The 8,713-nt window shown below is 34.1% G+C and overlaps 1 pseudogene; it reads left to right on the forward strand.

The window, feature by feature from the left end:
• Window positions 1–436: 436 nt before the first annotated feature.
• Window positions 437–1,867, forward strand: LOC102992967 (hepatitis A virus cellular receptor 1-like; annotated as a pseudogene).
• The last annotated feature ends 6,846 nt before the right edge of the window (window positions 1,868–8,713 follow it).

The following is an 8,713-nucleotide window of genomic DNA, read 5'->3' on the forward strand; positions in this document are numbered from 1 at the left end:
ACATGTTGCACTTCTGTATACTGTATATAACAACATGTTCTCACATCCCTGTCAAGAAAAATGCATTATCCACTGTAAAGAGAAGGAAAAACAAAACCACGTAACTGATATAGAATGAGGCCAGGACTTGAACACAACTTGACAGTCAGCAGACCAGAAACTAACATTTTAATTGTGAAATATAAAGAATCATGTATAATAAATTTTTAAAAATTGATTCTTTTACAAACAGTCCATGAGAAGGAAGAAAAGGCTATAAACAAGAAGCTGAGAAACTGCCTCCTAACACAGGGATACTGTGACTCAGGTAGTTATCTCAAGCCTCATACTGCTCCTGACAGATGTTCTAGTTTCTTATTCACAAGGGAGAGGGTTGGTGGATCAGCCTGTTGTGCTACCCTGCGCCTACTCAGTGGCTAGTGCAGTGGTCATATCCATGAACTGGAGCCGAGGGACATGTCCTATGTCTTGATGCTCACATACAGTTATTTTGGACTGATGGATCTCATGTGACTTTTCAGAAGCATAGGCATTATAAGGCAAAGGACTACCTTTTAAAAGGGAATGTGTCTTTTTTAAATTTATTTATTTATTTATTTATTTATTTATTGGCTGTGTTGGGTCTTCATTGCTGCACACCGGCTTTCTCTAGTTGCGGCGAGCAGGGGCTACTCTTCATTGCGGTGTGTGGGCTTCTCATTGCAGTGGCTTCTCTTGTTGCGGAGCACAGGCTCTAGGCGCGTGGGCTCAGTAGTTGCAGCTCGCAGGCTCTAGAGCTCAGGCTCAGTAGTTGTGGTGTATGGGCTTAGTTCCTCTGCGGCACCCGGGATCTTCCTGTATCAGGGCTCGAACCCGCATCCCCTGCATTGGCAGGCAGATTCTTAACAACTGCACCATCAGGCAAGCCCTAAAAGGGAATGTCTTTGGCCACAGAGTATGCAGTCGAGGCCAGCAGTGGCCTGTATTTTTGCCATATTAAGCGCAAGGGATAGTTTATGATAACACACCATATCACTGGAGATTAAACCAGCTGGAAACAGCATTGTTCCAATGCCATCTAGTCTCTGTGCCTCCAATGCCAACACCCACACAAAACCACAAACCAGTAACTACATCACATTCTCCAACACAGCCAACAGAAACCCAGGCTAAAACACTGCAGGAATCAAGGACCTAACTGACCAACACCATTGCACCCTTGTGCAACAGATGGGAATGGCAGGGTGACAGTCTTCAAATGGCCTTAAGCATAACAAACTCAAGCGTCTCTGGCACAAAATCCAGGGGTGAGCTCCATGAAGGGACTCTATGTTGGACTCAGTATTTCTGCTGTGGTGCTGCTAACATTTTTGGTTCTTATGTATTTATACATAAGAAACAAACTGCAACAACTAGATATGTGTGTCCAAGTACTTGATGATATCACATTATTTTGGATGATTTTTATGTCATGGATAAAGACCCAGTGGCTCTCTAGGACTTTGTTCCCGTGACTGTGAAAGATAGTAACCAGATATCACTGTGTGAGACTCCTTTTAAGCTTTGGGATTATTTTCGTGTGTCAGTTTCACCCAACATTCAAACATGTCAGTGACATTGGTTAGAGTGACCCTGTAGTTAAAATCTATGTAGTGTTAATGGTGTTCATAATATAGTCCTATTTTTTATCCTAAAACTGACTATTTCTGGTTGTTGCAGAGCTCTCTGCCACACATGAACGTTTTAGAAGTGTATATTGTCTTTAGACCCCATGAATCTTATATCCTTCTAGAGAATACTCAGTGGGGAAACAGGAAATGAACTTTCTATCCTGGTCACCAAAGCTGTCAAGAAGCGAGAAATAGTAAAATCAACAAATCCGATTTGAGACCTAAAAGGCTTCTCTTGGAATTATTTCGTGATTATTTCTTTACTTGTTTTTATTTTTCTATTGTAACTGCAAAAGTTATATTTCTTGGTTTTCATCTATTAGAGATAATCATTTCCATACCTACCTTGGTGTATAGTGGTAATTGCAATGAGGTGGTACTGGTGAGAAGTCTTTGAAAAGTAAAAAACACTACAGAAATCCAAGGGTCTTTTAAAACTTAGTTTTCATTAATATCTAGTACCAGTGTTCAGTAAATTTCAATGATTTTGCATTTTGTAAGTCTCTTGCTATATGGTACCTTTCATTTTTTTTCTTTAGATAACATTTCTTTTTTGAAAAAAGACGATGTTGGATAATTTGGCTATCATCTTACACTGTAGATAAAACTTATAAATAGCTGAGAGGTAGAATGGATGAGGGAAGTATTTAGTTAATAACAAACTCTTCTGTAATATACCATTCTTATAGGATAGACTGAATTTTGTTTTGTTTTTGATCTTTTAAGACAAAATTGAGATTCCATTATCTACAGTCTGTCTTGAGACATTAGGACAGTGATGAAATTCAGACTGTATATTTAAACGAAAAACCTTGCACATCTTGGAGAAGTATCAGAAACAGTCTTTCATTGATGGCTGTAAAGATGATTGGACTAATTTTCTGAGTAAATGAAAATGTGAAGGACTTTTAGTAACTGTCTAGTTTCATTTATATGTAGACTCATAATTAATGCTTTTAAAAATTTTTAATTGATATTTTTTACTTGTTATATTTTTCATACCCACGGTTATAAATATTTATCTTTAGTCTGTTTCCTTCAGTGTTTCTAACCAGTCAAAGAAGTCTTTTGCCTGAATTATATATGGGAAGTAACTGGCATTAAAAAAACAAACAGAACAACAGATGTTAAGCACTGTGAAAAATTATGTTTATTCAGTGAAATGGATGGATTGCAGCTTGGCCATCACCGAGGATAACAGAAATCCTTTCCTCTCTGAGCAACATAACATTGAAGTGTATAGTACAAATATTTTGAAAATATTTTATTTGATTCTAAATTATTCATAACAAAAGCTTGACTGACTTATGTCTGACCAAATTTTGAATAACTGTTTCGATCAGGTGACAATATTAATTACTTCAAATCGCTGATTCTACTTGATTGTTTTATATTGATTGATTTTTATACACACACTAGCCTGTGATGCACACACACCCAACCTGAGAGCTAAATTATCAAATCTATAGTAAAAAGGATTATTTTATTAACATTTTTCCTAAAAGTAGATAATGTTTGTAATCCAAAAAATGCATTTGCTTTACTTAAAAAAAATGAACATTCACAGTTCACCCTAACTGGTGTCTAAAGAGTGCTTTTAAACTTCGGCATTAAAGTTTCAAATGTCTAGAAGACAAAAGCTGATGACAGCATGGGAAATAGAGCGTAAGCTAAAGTCTGAGATCTCTTCTGTTGAAATGGCTCCTAAAAGCATCCTTGATGATTTACATGTTACTAAAGCCAATGCACATATCGTGTGTTTTCATTCATCACGGTAGACTAAACCCTGCTTTTGAATTATTCCCTTACTTAGAAAACACGGATGCATGAGGAAGATTCTTTCTCTAAAATATTATAGTGTTCTTCTGAAAAACATGAAAATCCTCAGAAATCAGGCGTTTCAATTTACTTTAAATATGCTAATAACACCAAATAAAGACCTCTCGTTTGTAGCTGACCTCTAGCCTTTTTACATTTCTGCTGACATTTCCAAAAGCAAGCCTTCTACAATAAAATATATTTAAAATAAATTAAGGGAGAATTTGAAAATTGTCCTATTGTCCCTATGAAACTTACTTTGGTGTTTCAGTTATAAAGTACTAACAACATAATAATGCTCACCTAGTCAAATATGCATATATTTTTGAGAATATTTTTTAAATGCCATCTCAAGTCCTTTCAAAACTTTTCATAAGTACACATATTATAGTCCTACTAAGTAAAACAAAATTTAAAGTTAATTAAAGTTTAAAAAGATAGATGGATAGATAAGAGTTGATTTTGCCCATCTTGGGAGGGATCTTAGGCACAGATACAGATCTTGGTATCTTTAAGAAATGTCAATGAATAACCATACCCACAGGATGATATGATGTCACTGCATGTGTCATATCGAAAAACCTGAACCTGGATATGTTGCTCTTTTTTCAAAGATGAGAAAATTGAAAAATACCCAGCCCTGACTATGGCAGATAATCTGTGTCCCTGCTTAGTGCACTGCCTGTCAGAGATGTGGTCAGTTCACCAATATGTAGTGATGAGATATAAAACACACTGAACTTTCAGTGTTTCGCCTTCTTAAAGATTATATAGAAAAGCCTGAATTATCTGACATGGTTGAAAAGGCACTTTTAGTGTTATTATTTTGATTGGTACAGCAATGCTACTGAGTATAATCTCTTTGCCTTTCTATTCTTTTATATTCCTAAAATATAGTGCAGGATCTCCAAAATATAAAAAGTCATAATATTAAGAATGTAACAGATTTTTTTTATATATAAATATTCATAGTAACAAACTTATCTCATCATATGTGTGCCTATGGTAGCATTATCCGTATATATGAAGATAAATACAATTAACTTCTAATAGTACTGTGATATAAATTAGGTAACTTCACAATACTAAGACCGTCTTATCTAATAGTAAGTAATATACATGCTTCAATTATCATCTTTAAAACTTGTTTAAAATTAAATGTTAAATTTATAGATTTTAAGTTTTAAAATGAAATGTGGAATATGATGTAAGTGTCTAGGAGGGTTGACTTTTCAAATCGAAAGTGGTTTAGACACTTTTTTTTTTTGTCTCTTTACAGGACACATAACTCACACTTAATCAGAGTTGGGGATGCCTATTTTTTCAAATGAAAAAAATGCTTAACTAGAAAGAAAAGGGAAAGGCCTTTGCATATTTTAAGACCGTGATTTGGTCCCTTCCTTACTACTTCTTATACTTTTGCTCTTTTTCCTGACTCACCTTTCAACTTCCCAACCTTTCCTCATGGTAATGATACTCAGTGCCTGCAAGAATCCTTGAAGTGTCGAATTCTTTCAGTTTCAGTGATTAGAGATGGTGCAATTATATCTGCATCTTCTGCAAAAGGTAGGAAGCTTGGTGGTTTTTGAATTTAGGCCAACATCATACTTTTGGAGAGAGGTTTTATTTAGATGAAAACTGAATTATAATCATACTTACCAAAAACCCAATAAATATAGTGTTAAAATGCCTACAAATAGTAAAATGGAGGCGTTTTAAGGAAGCTATGATTTGGGATCTAGATTTATTCATAGTGTTTGTTGCAAATTTTCCTAAGGTATGGCCATAATTCTATTGTCATCATAGACTTTTGTAACATTGATAAAGCCACCTATTCTAATGGTGCATACCTTAATATTTCCTACTATTCCTGGACAAAGCTTGGGGTCCACTGGCCTTTTTAAATAAAATCTTTATTCTGTTTCATCAAGGCCTGAGTTACTCTTTTTTTTTTTTCTTATGAGAATAGATACTACTTCAGCAGGGGAAAAGGGAACAAGGGAATTTGTCATTGTTCTTTAATTACTTGGAAAATATTAATGAGGAAGAGCAAATATTAGAACAGCCAATATATTATTTATCATTTCTGGTTCCCTGAAGGCAAAAATTTGGTAAATACAGGACAAAACTAAGAAAATGTAGGCCTTATCAAGTGATTAGTGAGAAGAACTTAACAGCAAAACTTAACAAAAGCATTCTCCTAATTAACTATTCATTCATAGGCTCTACATTGCTGACAACTGAAACAGATTTTTCTGGTTTCCTAACAAACTCAAAGCAAGAAACCTTCATTTTCCTTTGTTTGCTTTTCTTTACTTAGTACTTTCTGCTAGGTAGCACATTAAGGTTAGATTTTATCTGGATGGCAATTGCAATATAGATCAAGATTAGTACATATTTTAAATTCTGAGACTACTGTGTTTCTTTTTTTCTCCTGTTTAAGGAGGTATATTTCATGTACAATAAAAGTCACTCTTCTAAAGGCTTTAGTGTACTCAAATAGTTGTACAAACATCACTACTAATCTAGAAAAAATTTTATCACCCCCCAAAAATCCTGTACCCATTAGTAGTTACTCTCCATTTTTGCCTCCAAGAAACATTCTTGCCCCAGCTCCTGAAAACTACTAATTTACTTTCTGTCTCTGACTTTACTTGGGAATTTTTAAATGCATATTATTAGATATTGGTGCTTAGATTATAGTCTGAAGTAGTGGTCATATTGGCATCTGTTTATTACTTTGAAATTTATTCAACAGTATTTTTATGACCATTTGACTCATGGAAACATTTAAAAATTAGAGTCTAAAAAATATTAGGATTAGATTCATCTAAGTTTATAGGAGCTGAATGATTTCAGTGATGGAGTTACTAAACATTACATTGGAAAATGAATAAAAGATGGTCAGAATCTAATCCTTTCACTACAGTCCCATGAAGGAAAAGCATGTGTACTTTGACTAATGGGAGACCTTAGGAATGTAGAACAATGAGTCTGTGGTCTTGTGCCAACCAAACATGATTTTTATTTGAACAACATTGGACAGTCTTGCTGATAGGGCAACAAAATAAGTACAGTGAAGGATTTGAACTGGTCAAAGTTTAATAGTTATGACACTGAGTTTCATGGGTGAGTTTTACACTATCAAGTTTTTATACACCAAAGAAATAAAAGCATATAAGACCAAAAAATGTTCCAGGATATGCAAAAGTTAAGTATTTGAAGGAGTTGAAGATAAAGATACAACGGAGATTGAAGTGTTTAGCCATGGTTCTAGGTTAGGTATGGAGAAAATATAAAGTTACGTCCTTGTTGATAATTAGTTGAAAATAATAAGATCAGAGGTCTGACTCTCTTTATAGTATATAAATTTAGATGTAATGGAAATAAGGGAAAGATCATTTTTATAGTTAATATAGTTGGCCCATAGTGATATACTAGATTTTAAAGATGTATCAAGTTGGGTTTAAGGCTTGGATATTTCTGAGCTGAAGTGGTGTTCAAGTGATACCTTAAAAATTCAAGGCAAGCTCAGTTTGATGTAAAAAATAATTATTCAAATGTTGGAAATAAAGAAAAAGATTATTGAGGGTTTCTTCATGACATGCTGAGCTTAACTTTTTATTGTCTGAACCATGTAAAAACAGAGGTTAACTTGAAGATTTTAGATAGCTGGAGAGATAGATAAATTCTGTCCAGCAGAATAAGTAACCTCAAAGACTGACACCTATGGACTTTTTAGACATTAACCAATTTTGTATCTAATCTAGAAATGTTAACTTAATATTTCTTTTTAAAAATTGCCTATATAGGCATAACTTCTCCAATGCCATTTGGAACAAATTTAACATCTTATTTTTTCAGTCATTAATTAACCAGTAAAATAAAATATCTGATGTGATAATATATTTTCCTTAAAATCATTATTTTACTTTCTAAAAATTATACTATTGGAGGTTCCAGTATGAAGTCCTTGTGGGAGCACCTGGTGGAGCCAAGTAAACTATGTTGTTAGAGAAGTATACCTGATAGGCTGTTAAAGACCTGCCCTTACTTGGCTACCAGAGTGATATAAGCATTAATAGAACTTTAAATTTGCTGCCTCTGCAGTTTATTTTTTTCTACTGATTTTGTGTTGTTTTATTTCTGGGTTGCATACAGCAGAAACGTTATTCTTCATTGATGGCAACAATGATTGAGAAACTGCTTTTGTGGCCTGATTTTGGTGATTTTTGTAAGATGGTTCTATTCTCTATTGAGAGAAAAATGACAGAGAAATGGATTTATTAGAGGGTTCTTTTTTTTTGCTTATCTATTAGTGTCAATTATATTACAAAGTGACAGTAATCAAAACAGTACAGTACTGGCACAAAAACAGACATGTAAAGCAATAGAATAGAGAACCCAGAAATAAATCTTCAACAAAGGAGCAAGAGTTTACAATGGGGAAAAGACAATCTCTTAAATAAGTGGTGTTGGGAAAACTGGACAGCTACATGTAAAAGAATTAAATTAGAACATTCCCTAACATCATATACAAAAATAAACTCAAAATGGATTAAAGACCTAAATCTAATACCAGAAACCATAAAACTCCTAGAGGAAAACATAGGCAGAACACTCTTTGACATAAATAGTACCAATATTTTTTTGGATCTGTCTAATAAAGCAAAGAAAATAAAAGCCAAAATAAATGAATGGAACCTAATTAAACTTAAAAGCTATTGCACAGCAAAGGAAACCATCCACAAAATGAAAAGACAACCTACTGAATGGGAGAAGATATTACACAACAACCCAATAAAGAATTGGGCAGAAGACCTGAATAGACATTTTTCCAAAGAGGACATGCAGATGGCCAACAGGCACATGAAAAGATGCTCAACATCACTAATCATCAGGGAAGTGCAAGTCAAACCACAATGAGATATCACCTCATATCTGTCAGAATGGCTGTCATCAAAAATAACACAACAAATGTTGGCAAGGACGTAGAGAAAAGGGAACCCTCATACACTGTTGGTGGGAATGTAAATTGGTGTAGCCACTGTGGAAAACAGTATGGAAGTTTCTCACAAAACTAAAATTAGAACTACCATATGACCCAGCAAATTTTACTTTTGAGTACATATCTGAAAAAAGAAAAAAAACACTATTTTGAAAAGATACACACGTCCCCAGTATTCATAGTAGCATTATTTACAATTGCCAAGATATGGAAGCAACCTAACTGTCCATCAACAGAA

The sequence above is a fragment of the Physeter macrocephalus genome, chromosome 7, assembly GCF_002837175.3.
Source record: "Physeter macrocephalus isolate SW-GA chromosome 7, ASM283717v5, whole genome shotgun sequence".
NCBI lineage: Eukaryota > Metazoa > Chordata > Mammalia > Artiodactyla > Physeteridae > Physeter > Physeter macrocephalus.